This window comes from Triticum urartu, chromosome 7A (assembly GCF_056163025.1).
Source record: "Triticum urartu cultivar PI428250 chromosome 7A, HENAU_Tu73, whole genome shotgun sequence".
In the NCBI taxonomy this organism is placed as follows: domain Eukaryota; kingdom Viridiplantae; phylum Streptophyta; class Magnoliopsida; order Poales; family Poaceae; genus Triticum; species Triticum urartu.
This window is the reverse complement of record NC_141879.1, coordinates 630,752,500-630,777,537: the sequence shown is the minus strand read 5'-3', so window position 1 is coordinate 630,777,537 and position 25,038 is coordinate 630,752,500. Positions and strand designations below refer to the sequence as shown.

At 42.6% G+C, this 25,038-nt stretch overlaps 1 pseudogene; it reads right to left on the bottom strand.

The window, feature by feature from the left end:
* Positions 1-15,293: 15,293 nt before the first annotated feature.
* On the bottom strand, positions 15,294-17,457 carry LOC147960809 (uncharacterized; annotated as a pseudogene).
* Positions 17,458-25,038: the final 7,581 nt, after the last annotated feature.

Sequence of the window (25,038 nt, the reverse complement as noted above, 5' to 3'; positions counted from 1 at the left end):
CGGGAGTAAAAAGGACCAGAGGGAGTATCATGCATGCGGAGTAGGCAAAAAAATTGCTTGTCTAAAAAAAGGCAAAAAAATTGCTCATTTATAGCCGGCCGAAGTCTCAAAGGGAGCAACCGCGCGAGGGAGGCGAAGGTCGTGGGAGGCGTGACGTTTGACGGAACTAAGTGAAGTTACATCCACGCGCTGGCATGGCGTGCGAACAGGCAGAAGCTATACCGTCAGGCCTACGATATGGGTCTAGTAGACATGACATCTAGTGGGTCCCGCATAGTTCTCGAGAACTCTTTGGGGGCTTGCAGCCGTTTATCCACTGGGCAAGCCAGCAACCCCACGCCGTTCGCACGCCCTACTCGTCCCCGTCTTCTACTAGTAGTACAGTACGTTACACAGTTCGCTCCCAGTCGTCCCGTCCTTTCACATTACGGCAGTTCCACTAATCCTAACCCTCCTCCCAAATCCATGGTGTCCCAAATCTCCATGATCGGCGGTGAGTACAATGTTAGAACCATCACCGGTGATGAGTTCGACATCATCTACACCCATTCTTCCGCAACGGTGAAAGAATGCCTTGCTCGCTTCAAACGCATGTTCGAAAACTCAAATGATGAGTGGGTCGCTGGGCTAGATGTTGAGTACACCACAGTCCTGGGAAGCAAGAAGAAACTAAAGGAGGCAGAGAAGAAGAAGCCCGCCGTGATCCAGGTTTGTGTGCATGGCTTATTCTTGGTCTACCACATATGCCATGCCGATGTTGAGTGCGAGGAATTTAAGAAGTTCCTCAAGGGTGGCCGAGTCAAATTCGTTACTGTAGACTTTAGGAACGACAAGGAAATCCTGGGTCGGATAGGCCTCGTTGTAGGCCAGCCCTTCGATCTCCAGAAGGCAAGCCTGGTGTCCTCCTCTCAGCCTTCAATGCTGACCCTGGCAGCAACCATGATTGATCGTTCATACACTAAATTGAAGAAACCTCACCACGAGTTTCATCATGCATGGGAGTCGAAGACATTAGATGAAGATCACATCCTGTATGCAGCAGCAGATGCCTACCTTTGTTTAAATATCTACAAGGGTTGGATGAAGAAGCAGAGCCAAGTGTCCGGTTCAAGCAAAGAAGCATCAGCGAAGAGGAAGAGGAAGAGGGACGAGGACGAAGTCGAGGACGTGGACTCAGACTCCGAGTAGGTGGCAGTGCCGTCGCTCATGCTGGTTCTACTACAGTGTCAAGCGGACTAGTTGCTTAGTTTATTTTCAAGGGTGTGTTGTGCTGAGTGATACGTCTCCGTCGTATCTATAATTTTTGATTGTTCCATGCCAATATTCTACAACTTCCATATACTTTTTGGCAACTTTTTATATTATTTTTGGGACTAACATATTGATCCAGTGCCCAGTGCCAGTTCCTGTCTGTTGCATGTTTTATGTTTCACAGAAACCCAATATCAAACGGAGTCCAAATGGGATAAAAACGGACGGAGAATTATTTTGGAATATTTATGATTTTTGGGAAGTAAAATCAACGCGAGACGTTGTCCGAGGGGGGCACGAGGTAGGGGGGCGCGCCCCAGGGTGTCAGGCGCGCCCCTGACCCTCGTGGACACCCCGTAAGGCGGTTGATGCTCTTCTTTTGCCGCAAGAAAGCTAATTTTATGAGAAAGATCTGGGCGAAAGATTCACCCCAATCGGAGTTAGGGATCTCCGGATATTTAAGAAACGGTGAAGGGCCAGAAAACAGAACGCAGAAACAGAGAGATAGATCCAATCTCGGAGGGGCTTTCGCCCCTCCCAAGACATGGAGGCCATGGACCAGAGGGGAAACCCTTCTCCCATCTAGGGAGAAGGTCAAGGAAGAAGAAGAAGGAGGGGGGCTCTCCCCCCTCGCCTCCGGTGGCGCCGGAACGTCGCCGGGGGCCATCATCATCACCGTGATCTACATCAACACCTCCGCCATCTTCACCAACATCTCCATCACCTTCCCCCCTCTATATACAGTGGTCCACTCTCCCGCAACCCACTGTACCCTCTACTTGAACATGGTGCTTTATGCTTCATATTATTTTCCAATGATGTGTTGCCATCCTATGATGTCTGAGTAGATTTTCATTGTCCTATCGGTGGTTGATGAATTGCTATGATTGATTTAATTTGCTTGTGGTTATGTTGCTATCCTTTGGTGCCCATCATATGAGCGCGCGCGTGGATCACACCATAGGGTTAGTTGTATGTTGATAGGACTATGTATTGGAGGGCAAGAGTGACAGAAGCTTCAGCCTAGCATAGAAATTGATGCATACGGGGTTGAAGGGGGACCAATATATATTAATGCTATGGTTGGGTTTTACCTTAATGAACATTAGTAGTTGTGGATGCTTGCTAATAGTTCCAATCATAAGTGCATAGAATTCCAAGTCAGGGATGACATGCTAGCAGTGGCCTCTCCCACATAAAACTTGCTATCGGTCTAGTAAAGTAGTCAATTGCTTAAGGGACAATTTCGCAACTCCTACCACCACTTTTCCACACTCGCTATATTTACTTTAGTTGTGTCTTTATCTAACATCCCCTAGCTTTTATTTTCTTGTTATTTACTTTCTTGCAAGCCTAGCCAAAAACACCTACAAAGTACTTCTAGTTTCATACTTGTTCTAGGTAAAGTAAACGTTAAGCGTGCATAGAGTTGTATCGGTGGTCGATAGAACTTGAGGGAATATTTTTTCTACCTGTAGCTCCTCGCTGGGTTCGACACTCTTACTTATCGAAAACTATTGCGATCCCCTATACTTGTGGGTTATCAAGACCTTTTTTTGGCACCGTTGCCGGGGAGCAATAGCGTGGGGTGAATATTCTCATGTGTGCTTGTTTGCTTTATCACTAAGTAATTTTTATTTGCTGTTCTTAGTTGTTTTCTATCTTTAGTTATGGGTAGGAAACTCAAAATACCAAAAAAATTAGTTGTACCTACTGAACCAATGGTTGAAGAACCACTCAAAATCTATCACACTGCTGAAGCTTATTACTTGGATCATCTTCGATCCATATGTGCTCGTGCTGAAACCCCAACTAGCTTAGTTGAGGGCAAATCTTTAGATGAGCATGCTTGTTATGTGCGACACCATATATCTGAAAAAGGGAAACGTTTACTGGATCAAATTCATCGTTTGCAATGCTATGCTTGGAATTTATGTGAAATTTATGATTTTACTTGTTGTTCTGAAAACCCTAAGAAACACCTTCCCTACCAATGTGAGTTTAGTGATAATGGAATCGTATATTCGTATGCTAAGGGTGTTTATAGTTACTATGATGTTCAACAAATTGAAGAATTTGTTGCTTTTAAGGGTGCTTATGAAATTGCTTCTTTGATCAAAAAGTATGATGCTACTCTCTACAAATCTGAAAATTTTGCCATACTTAAATATTGCTATGATAATTATGCTTCTAATGCCTATGTTAAACCATATATTGAGAACTACTCCGCTGTCCAAGAAGAGACTAATATTTTGCAGGAGTCTATGGAAGAAGAAATTGATGAAACTGTGAGCTCATTGGATGAAAAAGATGATGAGGATAGCGAAGAACAAAAGGAGGAAGAGCGGATTAGCTACTCGTGCCCACATTCTAATGAGAGTAACTCTTCAACTCATACATTGTTTAATTTCCCTTCGTGCTTACCGAAGGATGATTGCTATGATGACTATTATGATCCCGTTGATTCTCTTGAAATATCCCTTTTTGATGATGCTTGCTATGCTTGTGGCCAAGATGCCAATATGAATTATGCTTATGGAGATGAACTTGCTATAGTTCCTTATGTTAAACATGAAATTGTTGCTATTGCACCCACACATGATAGTCCTATTATCTTTTTGAATTCTCCTGATTATACTATACCGGAGAAGTTTGCTCTTATTAAGGATTATATTGATGGGTTGCCTTTTACCGTTGCACATGATGATTTGGATGAATATAATATGCATGTGCTTGCTGCTCCTACTTGCAATTATTATGAGAGAGGAACTATATCTCCACCTCTCTATGTTTCCCGCACGATAAAATTGCAAGAAACTATTTATACTATGCATTGGCCTTTACTATGCGTGCATGAATTGTTCTTTTATGACATGCCGATGCATAGGAAGAGTGTTAGACTATGTCATTGCTTGATATATGTTACTTTGTGCTCACTACTAAATTACAAACCATTTCTAATTAAAATTGGCTTTGATATACCTTGGGATCCGAGTGGACTCACTACTTGAGCACTATATGCCTAGCTTAATGGCTTTAAAGAAAGCGCTGCCAGGGAGACAACCCGGAAGTTTTAGAGAGTCATTTATTTCTGTTGAGTGCTTTCATATAGTTTAAAAACAACAAAAATAAAGAGGGGAACCCAAAACTTTTTCAAAAAGAAAAGCGAAAGTGAGAAAGACAAGCATTGTTGAAGTGGGAGCTACCCTTGAACTTTGTTCATGCTCACGGAAACTTTGTGAATCTTGATTACAGAAACTTTTCAATAAAAATAATTATCCCCTTGTACAATTCCATTATATTATAAAAATAATGTGCCAAGGCTTGCCTTTAGGATGTTTACAATGCTTGTTGGTTTGTGTGGTGCAGGACAGAAACTTTGGCTGTAGTGCGCGATTTTACATTTTTACTGGAACGTCAAATGGTTCTGATTCCTTTTGCACTGTCTTTCTGTGCAAATTTTTTATTTTTCCTAATTTTTGCAGAATTTTTCAAGTATCATAAGTATGGTGAATGTTCAGATTGCTACAGACTGTTCTGTTTTAGACAGATTCTGTTTTTGATGCATAGTTTGCTTGTTTTGATGAAACTATCGATTTATATCAGTGGATTAAGCCATGAAAAATTTATATTACAGTATACACAATGCAAAAACAAAATATGAATTGGTTTGCAATAGTACTTAGAGTAGTGATTTTCTTTATTATACTAACGGATCTTACCGAGTTTTCTATTGAAGTTTTGTGTGGATGAAGTGTTCGATGATCGAGAAGGTCTTGATGTGAGAAGAAGGAAAAGAGGCAAGAGCTCAAGCTTGGGGATGCCCGAGGCACCCCAAGTAAATATTCAAGGAGACTCAAGCGTCTAAGCTTGGGGATGCTGGGAAGGCATCCCCTCTTTCTTCAACAAATATCGGTATGTTTTCGGATTCATTTCATTCATGTGATATGTGTAAATCTTGGAGCGTCTTTGCTTTAGTTTTCTTTTTTCTTTTATGCACCATGCTGGTATGAGATAGTCCTTGGTTGATTTATAGAATGCTCTTTGCACTTCACTTATATCTTTTGAGTATGGCTTTATAGAATGCTTCATGTGCTTCACTTATATCATTTGAAGTTTGGATTGCCTATTTCTCTTCACATAGACAACCACCATTTGTAGAATGCTCTTTTGCTTCACTTATATTTGTTAGAGCGTGGGCACATCTTTTGTAGAAAGAATTAAACTCTCTTGCTTCACTTATATCTATTTAGAGAGATGGCAGGAACTGGTCATTCACATGGTTAGTCATAAAATCCTACATAAACTTGTAGATCACTGAATATGATATGTTTGATTCCTTTGCGATATAAAGATGGTGATATTAGAGTCGTGCTAGTCGAGTAATTGTGAAATTGAGAAATACTAGTGTTGAGGTTTGCAAGTCCCGTAGCATGCACGTATGGTGAACCGTTATGTAACGAAGTCGGAGCATGAGGTGTTTATTGATTGTCTTCCTTATGAGTGGCGGTCGGGGACGAGCGATGGTCTTTTCCTACCAATCTATCCCCCTAGGAGCATGCGCGTAGTACTTTGTTTCGATGACTAATAGATTTTTGCAATAAGTATGTGAGTTCTTTAGGACTAATGTTGAGTCCATGGATTATACGCACTCTCACCCTTCCATCATTGCTAGCCTCTTCGGTACCGTGCATTGCCCTTTCTCACCTCGAGAGTTGGTGCAAACTTCGCCGGTGCATCCAAACCCCGTGATACGATACGCTCTATCACACATAAGCCTCATTATATCTTCCTCAAAACAGCCACCATACCTACCTATCATGGCATTTCCATAGCCATTCCGAGATATATTGCCATGCAACTTCCATCATCATCATATACATGACTTGAGCATTTATTGTCATATTGCTTTGCATGATCGTAAGATAGCTAGCATGATGTTTTCATGGCTTGTCCATTTTTTTGATGTCATTGCTACGCTAGATCATTGCACATCCCGGTACACCGCCAGAGGCATCCATATAGAGTCATATCTTTGTTCCAGTATCGAGTTGTAATATTGAGTTGTAAGTAAATAAAAGTGTGATGATCATCATTATTAGAGCATTGCCCCAGTGAGGAAAGGATGATGGAGACTATGATTCCCCCACAAGTCGGGATGAGACTCCGGACGAAAAATAAAAAAAGAGGCCAAAAAAAAGAGAAAGGCCCAAATAAAAAATATATAAAAAATATAAAAAATGAGAGAAAAAGAGAGAAGGGGCAATGTTACTATCCTTTTACCACACGTGTGCTTCAAAGTAGCACCATGTTCTTCATATAGAGAGTCTCTTGAGTTATCACTTTCATATACTAGTGGGAATTTTCATTATAGAACTTGGCCTGTATATTCCAACGATGGGCTTCCTCAAATGCCCTAGGTCTTCATGAGAAATCAAGTTGGATGCACACCCACTTAGTTTCAGTTTGAGTTTTCATATACTTATAGCTCTAGTGCATCCGTTGCATGGCAATCCCTACTCCTCACATTGATATCTATTGATGGGCATCTCCATAGCCCGTTGATACGCCTAGTTGATGTGATACTTTCTCCTTTTTTGTCTTCTCCACATAACCCCCATCAACATATTCTATTCCACCTATAGTGCTATGTCCATGGCTCACGCTCATGTATTGCGTGAAAGTTGAAAAGGTTTGAGAACGTCAAAAGTATGAAACAATTGCTTGGCTTGTCATCGGGGTTGTGCATGATGTGAATATTTTGTGTGGTGAAGATGGAGCATAGCCAGACTATATGATTTTGTAGGGATGAGCTTTCTTTGGCTATGTTATTTCAATAAGACATAATTGCTTGGTTGGTATGCTTGAAGTATTATTGTTTTTATGTCAAAGGATAGACTATTTCTTTGAATCACTCGTGTCTTAATATTCATGCCATGATTAGACATATGATCAAGATTATGCTAGGTAGCATTCCACATCAAAATTTATCTTTTTTATCATTTACCTACTCGAGGACGAGCAGGAATTAAGCTTGGGGATGCTGATACGTCTCCGTCGTATCTATAATTTTTGATTGTTCCATGCCAATATTCTACAACTTCCATATACTTTTTGGCAACTTTTTATACTATTTTCGGGACTAACATATTGATCAAGTGCCTAGTGCCAGTTCCTGTCTGTTGCATGTTTTATGTTTCGCAGAAACCCAATATCAAACGGAGTCCAAACAGGATAAAAACGGACGGAGAATTATTTTGGAATATTTATGATTTTTGGGAAGTAAAATCAACGCGATACGGTGTCCGAGGGGGGCACGAGGTAGGGGGCGCGCCCCAAGGTGTCAGGCGCGCCCCTGACCCTCGTGGACACCCCGTAAGGCGGTTGACGCTCTTCTTTTGCCGCAAGAAAGCTAATTTTATGAGAAAGATCTCGGCGAAAGATTCACCCCAATCGGAGTTACGGATCTCCAGATATTTAAGAAACGGTGAAGGGCCAGAAAACAGAACGCAGAAACAGAGAGATAGATCCAATCTCGGAGGGGCTTTCGCCCCTCCCAAGCCATGGAGGCCATGGACCAGAGGGGAAACCCTTCTCCCATCTAGGGAGAAGGTCAAGGAAGAATAAGAAGGAGGGGGGCTCTCTCCCCCTCGCCTCCGGTGGCGCCGGAACACCGCCGGGGGCCATCATCATCACCGCGATCTACATCAACACCTCCGCCATATTCACCAACATCTCCATCACCTTCCCCCCTCTATCTACAGCGGTCCACTCTCCCGCAACCCGCTGTACCCTCTACTTGAACATGGTGCTTTATGCTTCATATTATTTTCCAATGATGTGTTGCCATCCTATGATGTCTGAGTAGATTTTCGTTTTCCTATCAGTGGTTGATGAATTGCTATGATTGATTTAATTTGCTTGTGGTTATGTTGCTGTCCTTTGGTGCCCATCATATGAGCGCGCGCGTGGATCACACCATAGGGTTAGTTGTATGTTGATAGGACTATGTATTGGAGGGCAAGAGTGACAGAAGCTTCAGCCTAGCATAGAAATTGATGCATACGGGATTGAAGGGGGACCAATATATATTAATGCTATGGTTGGGTTTTACCTTAATGAACATTAGTAGTTGTGGATGCTTGCTAATAGTTCCAATCATAAGTGCATAGAATTCCAAGTCAGGGATGACATGCTAGCAGTGGACTCTCCCACATAAAACTTGCTAACGGTCTAGTAAAGTAGTCAATTTCTTAAGGGACAATTTCGCAACTCCTACCACCACTTTTCCACACTCGCTATATTTACTTTAGTTGTGTCTTTATCTAACAGCCCCTAGCTTTTATTTTCTTGTTATTTACTTTCTTGCAAGCCTAGCCAAAAACACCTACGAAGTACTTCTAGTTTCATAATTGTTCTAGGTAAAGTAAACGTTAAGCGTGCGTAGAGTTGTATCGGTGGTCGATAGAACTTGAGGGAATAATTGTGCTACCTTTAGCTCCTCGTTGGGTTCGACACTCTTACTTATCGAAAACTGTTGCGATCCCCTATACTCGTGGGTTATCAAGACTGAGGCCCCAGCAGAACTATGTTTATGTTCTTTTTCGTTATTTGAACTCTTTAGTACGTACAGTAGTACTAGTACTATGTCTTACTACTGTTCTTCTTTGTAACATCCCAAATTTTCAATTTGGAATGTTATACACTAGATCATCATGCATATCATATTTTCATGCATTTTGGTTGATCCTAGAAATTTCACGCAACTCAAGGACCTTCGGAGAGAGTTGGAGATTTCGTTATTTTCTTATTTGAGAGTTTTCTCGGATTGGAAAAGAGGATCATTTGATTTATTTATTTCATCTTCAATTATTTTTCCGACGTCTAAAATATAAGAGAGGGAATAATATGACTTTCCCAAATTTAGGAAAAATGAAGATTTAATAAATAGATCAAGTTTTGGTTTTGCCGGAGTTTTATTTGCATTTTATTCGGATAGGGAAAAATGCGTGTTTTCAAAAATTGCATTTTAGGCCCGGAGAAAAGTTCATTTTGTTCGGCTCATTTTTAGGAGTCGAGGAAAATTTACTTTAGGTTTTTCGGAGTTCGTTTAGATCTCTTTTTGTTTTTTTTCTGCGCACTGAACCGTTTATAAAAAAAAGGGAAACTTACCGCAGGCCAGCCGGGCCAAGGCCCAGGCCAGGCCGCTGCGCCCCAGCCTCACACGCGCTAGGAGCCAGCGAAGGGAGCCCGCCGCCGCCTCTTGCTCCTGTACCGAATCCTAAAAGGATTCTAGGGCGCCCCTTGCCCCTTTTTCCTTATTTCGTTATTCCTATTCCTACTCTATTTCTTGCCCTCTACCCCAAGTAAACCCCCTCCCCTCCCCAATATAAATACCCAAGCACCCCCCCTCTAAACATCAAATCAAAACCCCTCTCTCCACCACCCAAGCCGCGCCTCACCCCGCGCCTCTCACCCGCGCCGCGCCCTACGTCACCCGCCGCCGCCGCGCCTTGCCTACACCGCCGCCGCCCCTCACCCACGCCACCGCCGCCGCCGCCCAACGCCGCCGCCGCCGGAGCCCCTCACCGGAGACCTCACCGGAGGTACCGCGCCGCGTCTATTTTCTTTTCCTCGGATCGTTTTCTTCTAATCGTTCCGATTCTTTTCTTCTCTTCCGATTCGTTTTCTTTCCGGTTCTTCTCTAAACCGTTCCGGTTTTCTAGATCGGTTTTTCGTTCGGTTTTCTTCTCCGAAACCCTAGATCGGATTCTTTTTCTTTTCCGATTTAGTTACCCTTGGACCGTTCGCCGGACCGTTCGTCCTAATGAACGTGATCACCAGATTCTTCTAGGTTAACGAACGTCCGTTTGTTTAACCGTTCTTCTTTTCTTTCTGTCGGATTTATTCCGCGATCGTGATCTCAGATCCGATCTTCGTTCTAGTTTATCTTCTCGCCCGTTTATCGGAATCAGGTGATTCAAGCGCCTGGAGTTTCGTTTCGAAACCGCCGTTCCGTCTAATCAACTTTAACTAAGTTTTTGCCCCGGTAAAATTTGACCTAGATTCAACTTGCTAGAACCGAGTTGTTTTCTTCCGCCGTTTGTTTTCCGTTTCTTTGTTCGGTTCGTTCTTTCTTTGCAACCGGAGTTCTTAAGTTGAACTATCTGGTTTGTTTTCTTGTTCGAGTTTTACCTGTGCATTAGATGAGTACTTATTGTGTGCTTGTTGTTTGTCTGCGATAGATCACCCGGATTGCGCCGCTTGTTACTTCGAAACCCTAGGACTCGCGGATCATCAGCAAGGCAAGTAACACTTTGATCATACCTTTTCTACAACCCATGTTTTATTGCATTAGATCAATCCTCTCACACTGCATGATTAGGATCTAATTAAATTGTGGGATGGGAAGTAGATGAGGTAGTACCTATTACCTGTATTACTATGAAACCTTTGGGAGTTACTTCTACGTTTGCTTATTATTATGCCATGCTATGCTAGTAGACGTGGATTGGGTGAGTGATATCCATGACAGATGTGAGTTGATAATTTTAATGGTTTATCTAAGGTGGCAACTTAAACACACATCTGGGTGGATTGAGGCACCTGATGTCTATCAGGACTTGCCTGTTTTTTTTCGGACCGCCACCCAGGCTCAAAGGGATCATAAGATAATTCATGCTAGAAACTTCCGTGTGCAGCCACATGCTACTATGGGCTCTGGCATAGTTGACTAAGTTGTGAGAACTCTTACGGGGTGGACTAGCAGATGTAGGGGATGTAGGTGTACCGGTCTACCCCACATGTAAGGTGCTAGTGCTTCTGAAAGACTATGTCTCGGTCATCCGTTTCTCAAACACCATGTAGTGCGAGAAAACAAACGGAGGCGATCGAGTCATGTGGGGAAAAGTGCGCAAACCTCTGCAGAGTGTACAAACTAATCATGATTAGCCGTGTCCCTGGTTATGGACAACTTGAGTATCTAGTACTTGAATATCATGTGAATCTCAACATGTTACTTCTAATTAATGTTGTTGGGTTTTAATTATTTTTAGTTGGGATTGAGAATGCTGTCAACCATTCTCAATGTTTCACAACCACCATGATAACTAAATAAATTTACTCCTTTGCAGTAGGGAAAAACTGGCTTTACGCAAAACCGTAACCATAGAGCTTTCCACCAGCCAAATATGCATATAGTATAGCTGTTTCATTCCATTACTCTCTATGTGTTACATTGCCAGCATATTCCATGTGCTGACCCGTTTTCGGGCTACAACGTTAATGTTGCAGACTTTTCAGACGACGATTGAAGTGTTTTAGGTCGTGGTTCTATACTCAGTGATGCCGTTGGAGTTGATGGACCCATTTATCTTCCGAGTCTTCCGCTGTTATCGGCACTAGATGGCCTTAAGCCATTTTTATTGTAATAATTCATATTGCAAAAAATATATTTAATAGGGGACACATCAATCACTTTTAGATCTTCATCTTTATTATCATGAAAACTAGAAGAACATGCTTTTACAAAGCAATCTTTCTTAGCACGCATCCTAGCGGTTCTTTCTTTGCACTCATCAATGGAAATTCTCATGGCTTTGAGAGACTCATTGATATCATGCTTAGGTGGAATAGATCTAAGTTTCAAAGAATCAACATCAAGAGAAATTCTATCCACGTTCCTAGCCAATTCATCAATCTTAGGCTATTTTTCTTCAAGCAAAGCATTGAAATTCTTTTGAGAAATCATAAATTCTTTAACACTAGTCTCAAAATCAGAGGGCATCTTATTAAAATTTCCATAAGAGTTGTTGTAGGAATTACCATAATTATTAGAGGAATTACTAGGGCACGGCCTAGGATTAAAATTTCCTCTATAAGCGTTGTTACCAAAATTGTTCCTACCAACAAAATTCACATCCATAGATTCATTATTATTCTCAATCAAAGTAGACAAAGGCATATCATTGGGATCATAAGAAACACTCTTATTAGCAAAAAAAGTTCATAAGTTCATCCATCTTTCCACTCAAAACATTAATTTCTTCAATTGCATGCACCTTTTTACTAGTAGATCTTTCAGTGTGCCATTGAGAATAATTAACCATAATATTATCTAGGAGTTTAGTAGCTTCTCCTAAAGTGATTTCCATAAAAATGCCTCCCGCGGCCGAATCTAAAAGATTTCTAGAAGCAAAGTTCAATTCGGCATAAATTTTTTGTATAATCATCCATAAATTCAAACCATGTGTAGGGCAATTACGTATCATTAATTTCATTCTCTCCCAAGCTTGTGCAACATGTTCATGATCAAGTTGCTTAAAATTCATAATATCATTTCTAAGAGAGACGATCTTAGCGGGAGGAAAATACTTCGAGATAAAAGCATCTTTGCACTTATTCCAAGAATCAATACTATTTTTAGGCAAAGACGAAAACCAAGTTTTAGCACGATCTCTAAGAGAAAAAGGAAATATATTCAGTTTAACAATATCATTGTCCACATCTTTCTTCTTTTGCATATCACACAAATCAACAAAGCTATTTAGATGGGTAGTGGCATCTTTACTAGGAAGGCCGGCGAATTGATCTTTCATGACAAGATTCAGCAAAGCAGCATTAATTTCACAAGATTCAGCATCGGTAAGAGGAGCAATCGGAGTGCTAAGAAAATCATTGTTGTTGGTATTGGAAAATTCACACAATTTAGTATTATCTTGAGCCATCGTGACAAGCAAGCAATCCAACACACAAGCAAACAAGAAGCAAGCGAAAAAGAGGCGAGCGGAAAGAGAGGGCGAATAAAACGGCAAGGGTGAAGTGGGGGAGAGGAAAACGAGAGGAAAATGGCAAATAATGTAATGCGAGGGATAAGAGTTTGTGATGGGTACTTGGTATGTCTTGACTTGTGCGTAGACTCCCCGGCAACGGCGCCAGAAATCCTTCTTGCTACCTCTTGAGCATGCGTTGGTTTTTCCTTGAAGAGGAAAGGGTGATGCAGCAAAGTAGCGTAAGTATTTCCCTTAGTTTTTGAGAACCAAGGTATCAATCCAGTAGGAGGCCACACGCAAGTCCCTCGTACCTACACAAACAAATAAGAACCTTGCAACCAATGCGATAAAGGGGTTGTCAATCCCTTCACGGCCACTTGCAAAAGTGAGATCTGATTGAGATGATAAGATAATATTTTTGATATTTTCATGATAAAGACTAAAAGTAAAGAAAGCAAAATAAATGGTGATAGAAATAGCTTGTTGACGGGAGATTAATATGATGGAGAATATAGCCGGGGGTCATAGGTTTCACTAGTGGCTTCTCTCAAGATAGCATAAGTATTACGGTGGGTGAAAAATTTACTATCGAGCAATTGATAGAAAAGTGCATAATAATGAGAATATCTAGGCATGATCATGTATATATGCATCACGTCCGCGGCAAGTAGACCGACTCCTACCTGCATCTACTACTATTACTCCACACATCAACATCTATCTAGCATGCATCTAGAGTATTAAGTTCATAAGAACAGAGTAACACATTAGGTAAGATGACATGATAAAGAGGGATAAACTCATGCAATATGATATAAACCCCATCTTTTTATCCTCGATGGCAACAATACAATACGTGTCGTTTCCCCTACTGTCACTGGGATCGAGCACCGCATGATTGAACTCAAAGCTAAGGACTTCTCCCATTGCAAGAAAGATCAATCTAGTAGGCCAAACCAAACTGATAATTCGAAGATACTTGCAAAGATAACCAATCATACATAAAGAATTCAGAGAAGATTCAAATATTGTTCATAGATAATCTTGATCATAAACCCACAATTCATCGGATCTCGACAAACACACCGCAAAAAGAGTTACATCGAATAGATCTCCAAGAAGATCGAGGAGAACTTTGTATTGAGATCCAAAGAGAGAGAAGAAGCCATCTAGCTAATAACTATGGACCCGAAGGTCTGTGGTAAACTACTCACACATCATCAGAGAGGCTATGGTGTTGATGTAGAAGCCCTCCATGATCGATGCCCCCTCCGGCAGTGTGCTGGAAAAGGCCCCAAGATGGGATCTCACGGGTACAGAAGGTTGCGGCGGTGGAATTAGGTTTTCATGGTGCTCCTCGATGGTTTCGGGGTACGTAGGTATATATAGGAGGAAGACGTAGGTCGGTGGAGCCACGAGGGGCCCACGAGGTGGAGGGCGCGCCCCCCTGCCTCGTGGCCTCCTCGTATGTTTCTTGACGTCCACTCCAAGTCCTCTGGATCACGTTTGTTCCGAAAATAACTCTCCGGAAGGTTTCATTCCGTTTGGACTCCGTTTGATATTCCTTTTCCGCGAAACACTGAAATAGGCAAAAAAAATAGCAATTTGCACTGGGCCTTGGGTTAATAGGTTAGTCCCAAAAATAATATGAAAGTGTATAATAAAGCCCATTTAACATCCAAAACAGAATATATAATAGCATGGAACAATAAAAAATTATAGATACATTGGAGACGTATCAGACGACGAAGTCATTGAGGACCCAATCAGAGGTGGCGTGAGCCGGCGAGCCGTCGACGTGGTCAGTGAGGCCGAACTTGGTGAGGGCGGCGAGAAACTGGCGGCGCCAGAGGCCATAGTTCTCCTTCTCATAGCCCAAAGTGACCAAGATGTGATCACCAATCCGCAGGCTTTGGATCTGAACGGTGGGAAGGGTTTGGTTGGCCACGGGGAGGTCGAATTGCTCATCGACGGAAGACTCGCCAAAAGAGGAGACAAAGGAGGATAAGCTCATGGCGGATAGGTGGGGAGAGAGGGCAGCGGAAGATGAGGATCTCAGTTAAACTGATACCATGTTGGAGCCAGATCGGATCGGAGAGAGAGATGGGTCGTGCAACGCTCATTTTATTGATAATCTGGGGTTACACTAGTTATATACATGCCGTCTCAGCTAACTAACTCACCCACTAGCCTGAAGACTAGGACTAACAAAACCACACGACACACACGTTCGCTAACAAGAAGCTTTGACGGGGTCGCAATGAAGCGTCACTAGACGCCATCGGTGTTGCCGTGGGAGCTGCTGTGTGGTGCCGACATGGGAGCTGAGTCGTGCCACCTGATCCTGCGGCTGGAAACATACACGTGATGCCCTGTCCTCGCGGGGTGACGGAGCTGCAGTGCAACACATGTGCCGTGATCCGCGAGTCTTGCCACCGCCGGCGGAAGCTGTAATGCGACGTGCCTCCCGCTGGCGCCGGAGCTGCAATGCAACGTGTGGTGTTGTGGACGGTGGATCTCGACGGCGGCGGAGTTGCAATGCAGCGGGTGTGGTGCTGCGATTAGCTGAGCTCGCCGTTGGGAGAAGCTACAATGCAACGACAGGGGCGGAGCCAGAAAATTTGGCCATTGGGTTCACTCCATGACCAGATGTGAGAACTCGGTACTAGTATGTGAAGTGTAAAGTCTAAGTTTAAATTATCTTACTACAAAATTATAGCACCCAAAAACAGTATAATGAATAGAAGTATGGTATCACATATCACACATCGTGTTGCATTAAAAACTAAAGAGTGCAAGACATACCGGTTCAAAAAAATTACAAAATCATTTGTTTACATAAATAACTTTGTAGCTTCAGATGTAACTTCTCATCTTCCTGGCACATTGAAAAAATGACAAGTTAGTTTCACAAGTTTAGATTAAGTATTATCAAGCAAAAGAATCTTGTAAAGGTACTCACATTTTAGAGTGTCCCCTTTCGATCTTTCATCGCCTTAAAAATATTAAATACCGCACCATTGGTAACCGTGGAAAATATATCTTTCTCCACATAGCAAATTAGGCAATCGCTCATGAACTGATCACCCATTTTGTAGCGCAATTTTTTCTTGACAACATTCATAGCTGAAAAGCATCTCTCCACTAATGCTGTGGCAACTGGCAATATCAATACTAGCTTTAAAAGATGATAGAGCAAAGGAAACGTAACATGCTTATTTGTTTACACCATTAATTGAGCAAGATCAGCAATTCCATCCAAATTGGCAAGCCTTTCATCTGCTCGCACATTGTCAATGTAAGTGCAAAGTTGAGGACCAAGATCATCCATTTTTATTGAATCGAAGTCATCTGGATAAAACTCAGCTAGCTTCACTAAGCTGTCCAAGTTGAAAGCAGCAAAAGAGTCTTTGGGGTTGAAAGAAGCCATGTGCCCAAGCAATGCAGAATTTACCTCATTGAAGCGGTCATCAAACTCTTGAAGCTGCCAATCAATAACAGAATTAAGACACTCAATTCGGTAATGTTGAAGGTTTGTCTTATTGGTTTTTTGTCGTGGTTTGTGCCGATTAACATATTGCTCCTGCATATTTGCATTCTCAATGTGATGCTCTTCACAAAATGAATATGCCTTCTCAAGAAGTGAGTCCCGTACATTATCCCTTAGTTCTTGCAGCTCATTTCTTGTTGACTTCACACATGAGATGGCATTCAAGATGTCTTGATCCTTCCTTTATAAAGACTGCGACAAAGTATTTGCATTTCCCAATATATGCAACATCATGTGCAAATAGAAAACAAAATCAAAGGTCTCAAAATATGCTACAAGACCACGTGCCTGACATTTCTTATCACTTTTGCCTTCCTTCTCAACATATTTCAGAACAGACATAACTGATGGGAACAATTTTAATAGACTTGAAAGGGTCCTGTAGTGTGAGCCCCAACGTGTGTCACCGGCTCTTTGAAGAGTTTGTTCCTGATTTAACCCCGTGCCAGTGGTAATCTGCCCACAGCCTATGGCTTTTATTACCTCCTCTAGATGTTTCTCTCTAATCATATCCTTTCTTTTGCAAGAAGCTCCAACCACATTGAATAAAACGGAGATCATATAGAAAAAATCTGCAACATCGTCATGCTTCTTTGATACTGCCACAATAACCAACTGGAGCTGGTGAGAAAAATAATGCACACAATATGCTGACTTATTCTCTTGCATAATCTTTGCTTTCAAGCCATTAAACTCACCACGCATGTTGCTAGCCCCATCATAACATTGGCCTCTGACCTGATTTATGCTTAAACCAATTTTCGTGAATAATTTTTGAAGAGTGGCCTTGAGACAAGTTGCTGATGTTTCCTTCACATGTTCAATTCCAACTAACCGTTCAATGATAAATCCATGCTTGCTAAGATATCTCAAAACAACTGCCATTTGCTCTTTGTCAGACACATCAGCAGCCTCATCAATCAACAAACTGAATACGTCACCTCCAATTTCTTCAATAATAGAATCTAAAGTTATCTGCACAAAAGATAATTAACTCATTAGACAACATTTTTACTTGTAAGAAAACATAAATAATAGGCACTAAAATTTAATGTTACCTTTGCAAAATAATTTGCAATTTCCTTTTGAATATCTCCACATACCCACTTACAGTTTTTTGGAGCATTCTTAAGAACTACATTCCGTATAGCTTCATTTTGGTTTGCCAATGTATCTACCAACTCTCGAAAATTTCCCTTATTTTGTGACTCCTCTGATTCGTCATGGCCTCGGAATGCTAAGCCTTGATGCAACAAGTATCTCACCGAATCAATGGAAGCATTAAGCCGGATTCGATTTTGCTTTTTTGTAAGATCAGTTTGCTTATCCATAGCAACATGAATTGACTGCTCTTGATTCATCAAAGCATCACATCTTTTTACTGCCACATTATGAAAGCTATTAACATTACCCTTACCCTCATGAGTATCAAGTCTGCTTTTCTTGTTCCAACCGTTCCAACCGTTAATAGCAAATGCATCACTCCCGGCTTGTCCTTCATTGTAATATCTGAAAAGGTAGCAGCACAAATAGAAGGCCTTATGCACTTTATCACTGTACTCAAGCCAACGACCATAATGCTTAAACCAATCTGGATTAAATCTCCGTTGAGTATCTCCAATCTCCCTCTGCGGGTAATCAAAATTAGACGGTGGCTTGTAAGGTCCCCTTGTTAAATACATGCGCCTAATCTCATCTTGCTTCTTTGGATTTCTTGTGTACTCAGAAATTCTCTTCCGATCAGCCAGATCATAAGGCAACTCATCTAAGTTAATTTCTGTATGAATAGTAGCCTTTGGAAGAGTAGCTGCAGTACTATTTGATGCACTTAGCCTACGTCTAATGGGTGACCTTGATGTGCCTGCATCATTCTCTCGATATGGTGACCGAGTTTTCTTTGAAAAATACCGCTGCATAGCCTAGATCAGTGGAAGTCCATGGAGAAAAAATTAAAAAAACTAGGGCAAAAAATCACTATCGCACCGAGCAATTAGGCTACAACTGTTGAGATGAGGCAACTAAAACATACATAAGAGAGATGAGATGAGGCAATGTAATCTAATTACCTCAAATTTTAGGGTACAACTGTTGCCGCTGTAGATCTGCCTGCGGCCGCCCGAGAGGCGACGTCTCCGTCGCGACGAGGCAGCAGGAACACGAACAGACTAGAGAGATCCGATGCGAATTGGAAAAGGAAAAGAAGACGAGGCGTGCGGCCGCGTAGGTGACTAATCATGGTGATTAATTACGGCAAGGAGTCCAGGACTTCTGGTGGGGAGTGAAGTCTGAAATAAACCTTATGGTTGTAGACGCCGTTGCAAATGAACCCCCACGTCCAAATCCCGGAAGTCCGTACCCCAACCTCTCTGATCCCGGTCGTTATCTCTCTTAAGCTGGGTTGAAGGCAGGATTTGCTGACGTGGCATGGTTCGAGGGTGGGATTAGAAATTAATGATGCCACGTGTGCTAGGGCACTCCTTTCTTTTTATATCTGACGCTGGTGGGGATCGAACCTAGGGTTCTTGCGACGGAGAGAGGGCGGGTGGCGATTTCGCGGTGGTGGGGGCGATGTCATCGTCATCGTCGTCGATTGCTTCCTCCCGTTCACGCGGCGGAGGGACTCGACGGAGAGTGGCTGCAGTTAGGTCGCCGGTGCCCTATCGGGGGCAGCCCATGGACTACGAGCCGGCGGTTTTCTGCGAGTGGTTCGGGCGGAAGGCGCCGCGGTGGATATCGTGGAGTCTGGCGAACCCTGGGCGGAGATATTACACATGCGTTGAAGCTCAGGTAAGCTTGATTCGACATTTTGCATCTTCCTCTGCTTGGTGCTCTGTTCTTTGCTTTATGTCTGACAGAAATTCTGTTAATTGAACAGCACGGTTTCATCCAGTGGCATGACCTTCCTACATCTCCATTTCTTCGTGGATTGCTGGGAGATCTTCGAGATAGGGTATGGAATCTAGAGGATTTTGTAGCTGCATTAGGTGATGGAGATGATGGTGCTATGACTGTGGAACTGCAGAAGAAAAATGAAGGAATGCAGTGGCAGGCGCTGGAGCATTAGTTTGTAAGAAATGTGTTAGTACAAAGATGATGTTATTCTGTGGCATCATGCTATTTGTCTCAGGTTTATCTGTAGGGATGATATTATCTTAGTTTATGTGGTTGTGAGGCAGCAATGTACTGAATTTAAATCCTAGAACTTGACAAAATGTGTAATGGATGTCATGAATTGTACTGATATTCAGTTTGCAAAGACTGCCATTTCTCTGAAATGAAATCCAGTTAGCTATTTTGCAATATGCAATGTATCAGGTTTGAAGTGTCATTTTTTCAGCAATAAGATGTATAGTTGACAGTATAGCAAGAAGAACAACATGAAGTATTTGCACTTCATTTGGACAGCCACACACATATATGATATTTTTGCCAGAAACCATAGCACATAATAACAAGTACTTACCATAGCACATGGTAACAAGTTCACATGGACACAGACATCCAAAATAACATCAGTTCACTAGTTCAAAGGACCAAACACATGCAAAATAATACCACTTCAGTACTTTTTAGTACTTTCCCAGAACTTCAGTAGTTCCCAGAAGCATTGAAATAAACTGAGAAGCCCCCTGTGGCTCTCCCTCTCTTTGCTCCTCTGCCTCTACCAGCAGATATACTCCCTCCAGGTGCATCATTTGTAGCTGTGACTCTCCCTCTCTTTGGTCCTCTGCCTCTGCCAACATTTGCACTCCCTCCAGGTGCATCATTTCCAGTTGTGTGTCTTGCAACTCTAGGTGGTTTGAAGCTTGATGTTCTTGGCTGGGAGCTAGAAGGAGGAGCATAACCTGAATTTCCAGCTGGTGCAGAAGATCTAGAAGCAGTTGCCCTTGCTTTGGAGGCATCAGTCTCTGCTTGCTGCAAATAGAAAGAACAAAAGAATATGTGCATGTTGCTGCAAGCAGTGCAACTAATTTAATGCATTTACATTATTGTGCACTTGCATTATGTACCTCAGTGGCCCTCTGTTTTTTCCCTCTCTTCCCAAGATATGCTTTGGTTTTTGTGTTTCTATTTGGATTCTGTTTACAAGATCCTTTGTTGTGTCCCTGAACTCCACAACATCCACAGGTGATTTGAATTCCATGCTTGCTCAACTTCTTTCCCTTGGGTGCTTCCCCCTCTTCTCTTCTCCTGTCATTGTTTTTTTCCTAGCTCCAAGCATTGCAACATATCCAGGTGCCACTGGCCTAGGGTTTTGAGAAACTGGCCAGTTTTCTTCACCTTCCACAGGTTGGAGGCAGTGCTCATATATTTTCTTGAAAGTATCAATGTAGTAGCATGGGTCAATGAAATCTTCTATTTTCTGTCCACTCTTGTATATGGCACATATGGCATGGTAGCAAGCAAGGCCTGCCAGTTGAAGATACCCACATGATCATGTCTTGTTGGCAAGGTTTACTGTGTATCTCTTTCCTCTGCCTCTTAAGTGCTTTACCTCAAATCCATCCTTCCCATTCCAGAGCACATCACAGAACTGAGTCATCTTAATGTTGGCATGCATTTTCTTCATAATGTTAGGGCAAACTATGCCATGCCACTTCACACTTTTACTTCTCTGGTCCTGAATTCTAGCAAAGACTTTCTTCCTGATCATTTCTTGCTGTGATATTATGGGGTAAAACCTGGACTCAATGATAGCATTGTTGAAAGACTCACAAAGATTGTTATCCACCGATTCACACTTTGATCCAGGTGGGAAAAAGGATCTGGCCCAATGATTTGGCTCTGTCCTCATAATATCCTTTGCACCTTCAGGAGTCTTTTGAGCAAGCTTGGCCTTGTTATAGTTGAAATCCTCTCTGCTAGAAGACTTGGCAATTGCCCAGAACCTTTTCTGCAGTTCATGATCTCTATGCTTCTTTCTCCAATTGGCATAAATGTGCCTAGCACACATCCTATGTTGTGCCCTAGGCAAGTAATCCCTCATGCTATTAATTAATCCCTACAAAAGGCAGTTTTGCATTAATACAAGCAAATTAATTAATAGAAGCTTATATGCATTAATAAAAGGCATATATGAATTAATAAAAGGCTGTTTGAATTAATAAAAGGCATATATGAATTAACAGAAGCAAGTTTGATTTAATAAAAGGCAAGTTTGAATTAATAACCCCTACCCTAACCGTGTCGACAACCCCTAGCCTAACCGTGTCGACAACCCCTAGCCTAACCGTGTCGACAACCCCTAGCCTAACCGTGTCGACAACCCCTACCCTAACTGTGTCGACAACCCCTACCCTAACCGTGTCAACAACCCCTAGCCTAACCGTGTCGACAACCCCTACCCTAACCGTGTCGACAACCCCTAGCCTAACCGTGTCGACAACCCCTACCCTAACCGTGTCGACAACCCCTACCCTAACCGTGTCGACAACCCCTACCCTAACCATGTCGACAACCCCTACCCTACAGATACAACAACAAATATAACAATTTTGCAGCACATAACAAATATAACACTTGTGGGAGCAACAAAAAAACAAAGCATACAAAAACAATGTTTACCTTTTGCTGGTCAGATATGAAAACCCACCCAGCTCCTTGATCATTTATATCCAGATCCTTGATTAGTAGCCCAATGAACCATTTCCATGTTTCTGTAGTCTCCTTTTCAACAACTGCCCAAGCTACAGGGTACATTTGGTTGTTTGCATCCCTAGCAATTGCAGCAAGTAGTTCACCTTGGCATGCTCCTTTGAAAAAGCAGCCATCTAGCCCTATCACCTTCCTACACCCAGCTTTAAACCCTTGCTTCAAAGCACTGTAGCAAACATAGAACTGCTGGAAAACATTCACTTCCATTTCTTCTGGGTCCAAGCAAACAGCTACTGTACTTCCTGGGTTACTCCTAAGCAACTCTAGCTGGTAGTCAAAGATTTTTGTGTACTCACTCTTCATACCAGACAAAAGCTTATCCATAACAATCTTTTTTGCTGCCTTACACTTGGAAGTGGATACATCAGCAGACATATCTTGTAGTACAGTGGCTTTAATACTATCAATCTTCCACATAGGATTGGCTAGAATGAAATGCTGATATTTTTCTGCTATGACCTTTGCAGAAACAAGCCTGTTTTCTCTGTTTTGTGCACAGTGATGCTCTTCCTCATATGTTATTATTTGGAACCTTGAGCACCTACTTGTTTTTGCTCCATACACAAGCCATGGACAGATTGGTTTGACGGCACGACAATGCGGGGGTTAGAGTTCCATGGACAATGATAACAAGGTATCTACGGTGACATCGTGACAGTACATAGAGTAGGTCATATCATGTCTATCGTGTCCGCCGGCCCGCGTTCATAAATCTAGGCTCCAAATTATGGATGATCAGCATACTTTGATGAAGTATATGAAGTGCTCGTAGGATATGGGCCATTAATACTAGTATATGGAAAGTGCACCAGGCGACAAGAAGTCAAAAATTATAGCCTGACTCCACACTTTAATAATTGAATAATTAAAGGAAGGATGGATGAAATCTTCCCTATATGCCGCCGCCAAATAGAATTCATGTCAGCCCGCCCTGTATTTTCATATAGGTGCACACGCCGCTTTGCAACATGGCGCAGTCGCAACCCTAGACTTTGGGACATGGCGTACAACCTCGGATCCTGCTGGCCGGGTTGACCTCCACGGAGAGTTGCAGCAACAAATGATGAAAAATAGCAAAAGACAAACATTAGGTTTAGCCTTTACGTAGCTAGTCAAGCAAGGGCTAAGATACACAATTCATGGATGAAATCTTGAAATCCGTCCTGTACTCTGACTAAATAATAGTAGTATTAGTTAGGCTGGTCATATTGGGAGTAACTTAGCAAGTAACATAGCGTATTTCAAGACAGAGTTGTTTATGTGGCATAGAGTTAATGAGAAGAAAGGTGTTTGGAGTAACATAATATGTTACTGTAACATAACACAACCCAAAGCAAAATGAGTCTATGATGTAATAAATGCCACCATCTATAATACTACTTATATGTTATTTTGCATTATGAAGGTAATAACAAAGACTAGTGTTATATGCATGACACTAATTTAAGTTACTTTCCACTACAACTAGCCTCAGCAAATCGGTTCACTTTCCTGATGGCTCACGTGTGAAGGAAGAGAGAGCTCAAACAGAACCTTTCCCTTGAGCCACGTGCGCGCAGAAGAATCAATATTCAATCAATGCATGCATGGGTTTGCAAAGCTGCAGGGCGGCTCCTATATGTTCATCCACATGCACGTGCACCTCGCGGATACCTCGGCCATCCTACTGTGATCAGATCATGCGGAAAATCGTCGCCGCCCGCAAGACCGAAACCGATCTGCAAACAATATATCAAGGCAGTAGAAATACTTCAAGAAGAAATTGCCTTATTTTATACGGATTTAACTGGAAAAATATCACCTGATAATCCATCGATCCGTGACGATCGTCCAGCAGGCTCTCAATAAAATCACTAATGTCGATGTGAAATCCGGCATATCTCGTAGTGGGGGTCCTAAGCTAGGCGTTTTGGAGCGATGGTAATACGGACACATGTTTTATCCAGGTTCGGGCTCTCTTGATGGAGCTAAAACCCTACGTCCTGCTTTTGATTGTATTCATATGAGGGATAGTACAGGGTACATGTGTCTACCACGAGATTGTTCTAATGAATATTAGACCATCTATTGACTAGTTTGTCCTCGGTTTATATAATGCACCGAAGGCCTAGGGTTTAGAGGAGTCCTCGTCTTGGGCGCCAAGTCTTATGGAATCCTCCTTGTATGCGGCAGGGGCTGCCCCAAGTGGCCCATAAGTGAAACGCCATGGGGGTCCTCGGCCCGATCCAGCTGGACAGGAGACGACGTGGTGAGTATCACCTAGTCCAGGACACCGTCAAGGAGCAATCATTTTTTGCGTAATAAGGAGGCACTTGCTTACGTGGGTCCCTACTGTTAGCCTCTTCACTTACATCCCTCTTCCGATGGTTGTTGTTTGTTGACCATGTTGACCACGCCGTGTCGATAGCACCAACGTGGTGGACGACAGTAAGGTCTAGGAAGGAAACGACCCGGAGCCGGCGAAGCCACAACGGTGGATGCCCATGTTGGGGGGAGTACGAGGGCTGACTGGTCGGTTGCAGGGTGAGGTTGACGTCGCCGAAAAATAACAGAAGGTGCGGGTGGGTAGACGGATGGTCTTGCCAGCCGAGATTAGGCTCGGCAGGTGAGGCTTGCGCGGCAGCACAACCGACCACGGGAGGAGGGAGCAGGCAGTCCCATCGGCGCTGGTTTGGGCGGCTGGAGCAAGAAGATCAGAGTTTGAAGAAGCACGACGGTCGTTGGATGGACATCCAACAATCACTGCTTTGTGTTGACTAAGTTGACAAAGCCTTGCATACATGTCAATTTTTTTAGGATAGCATCATCGTC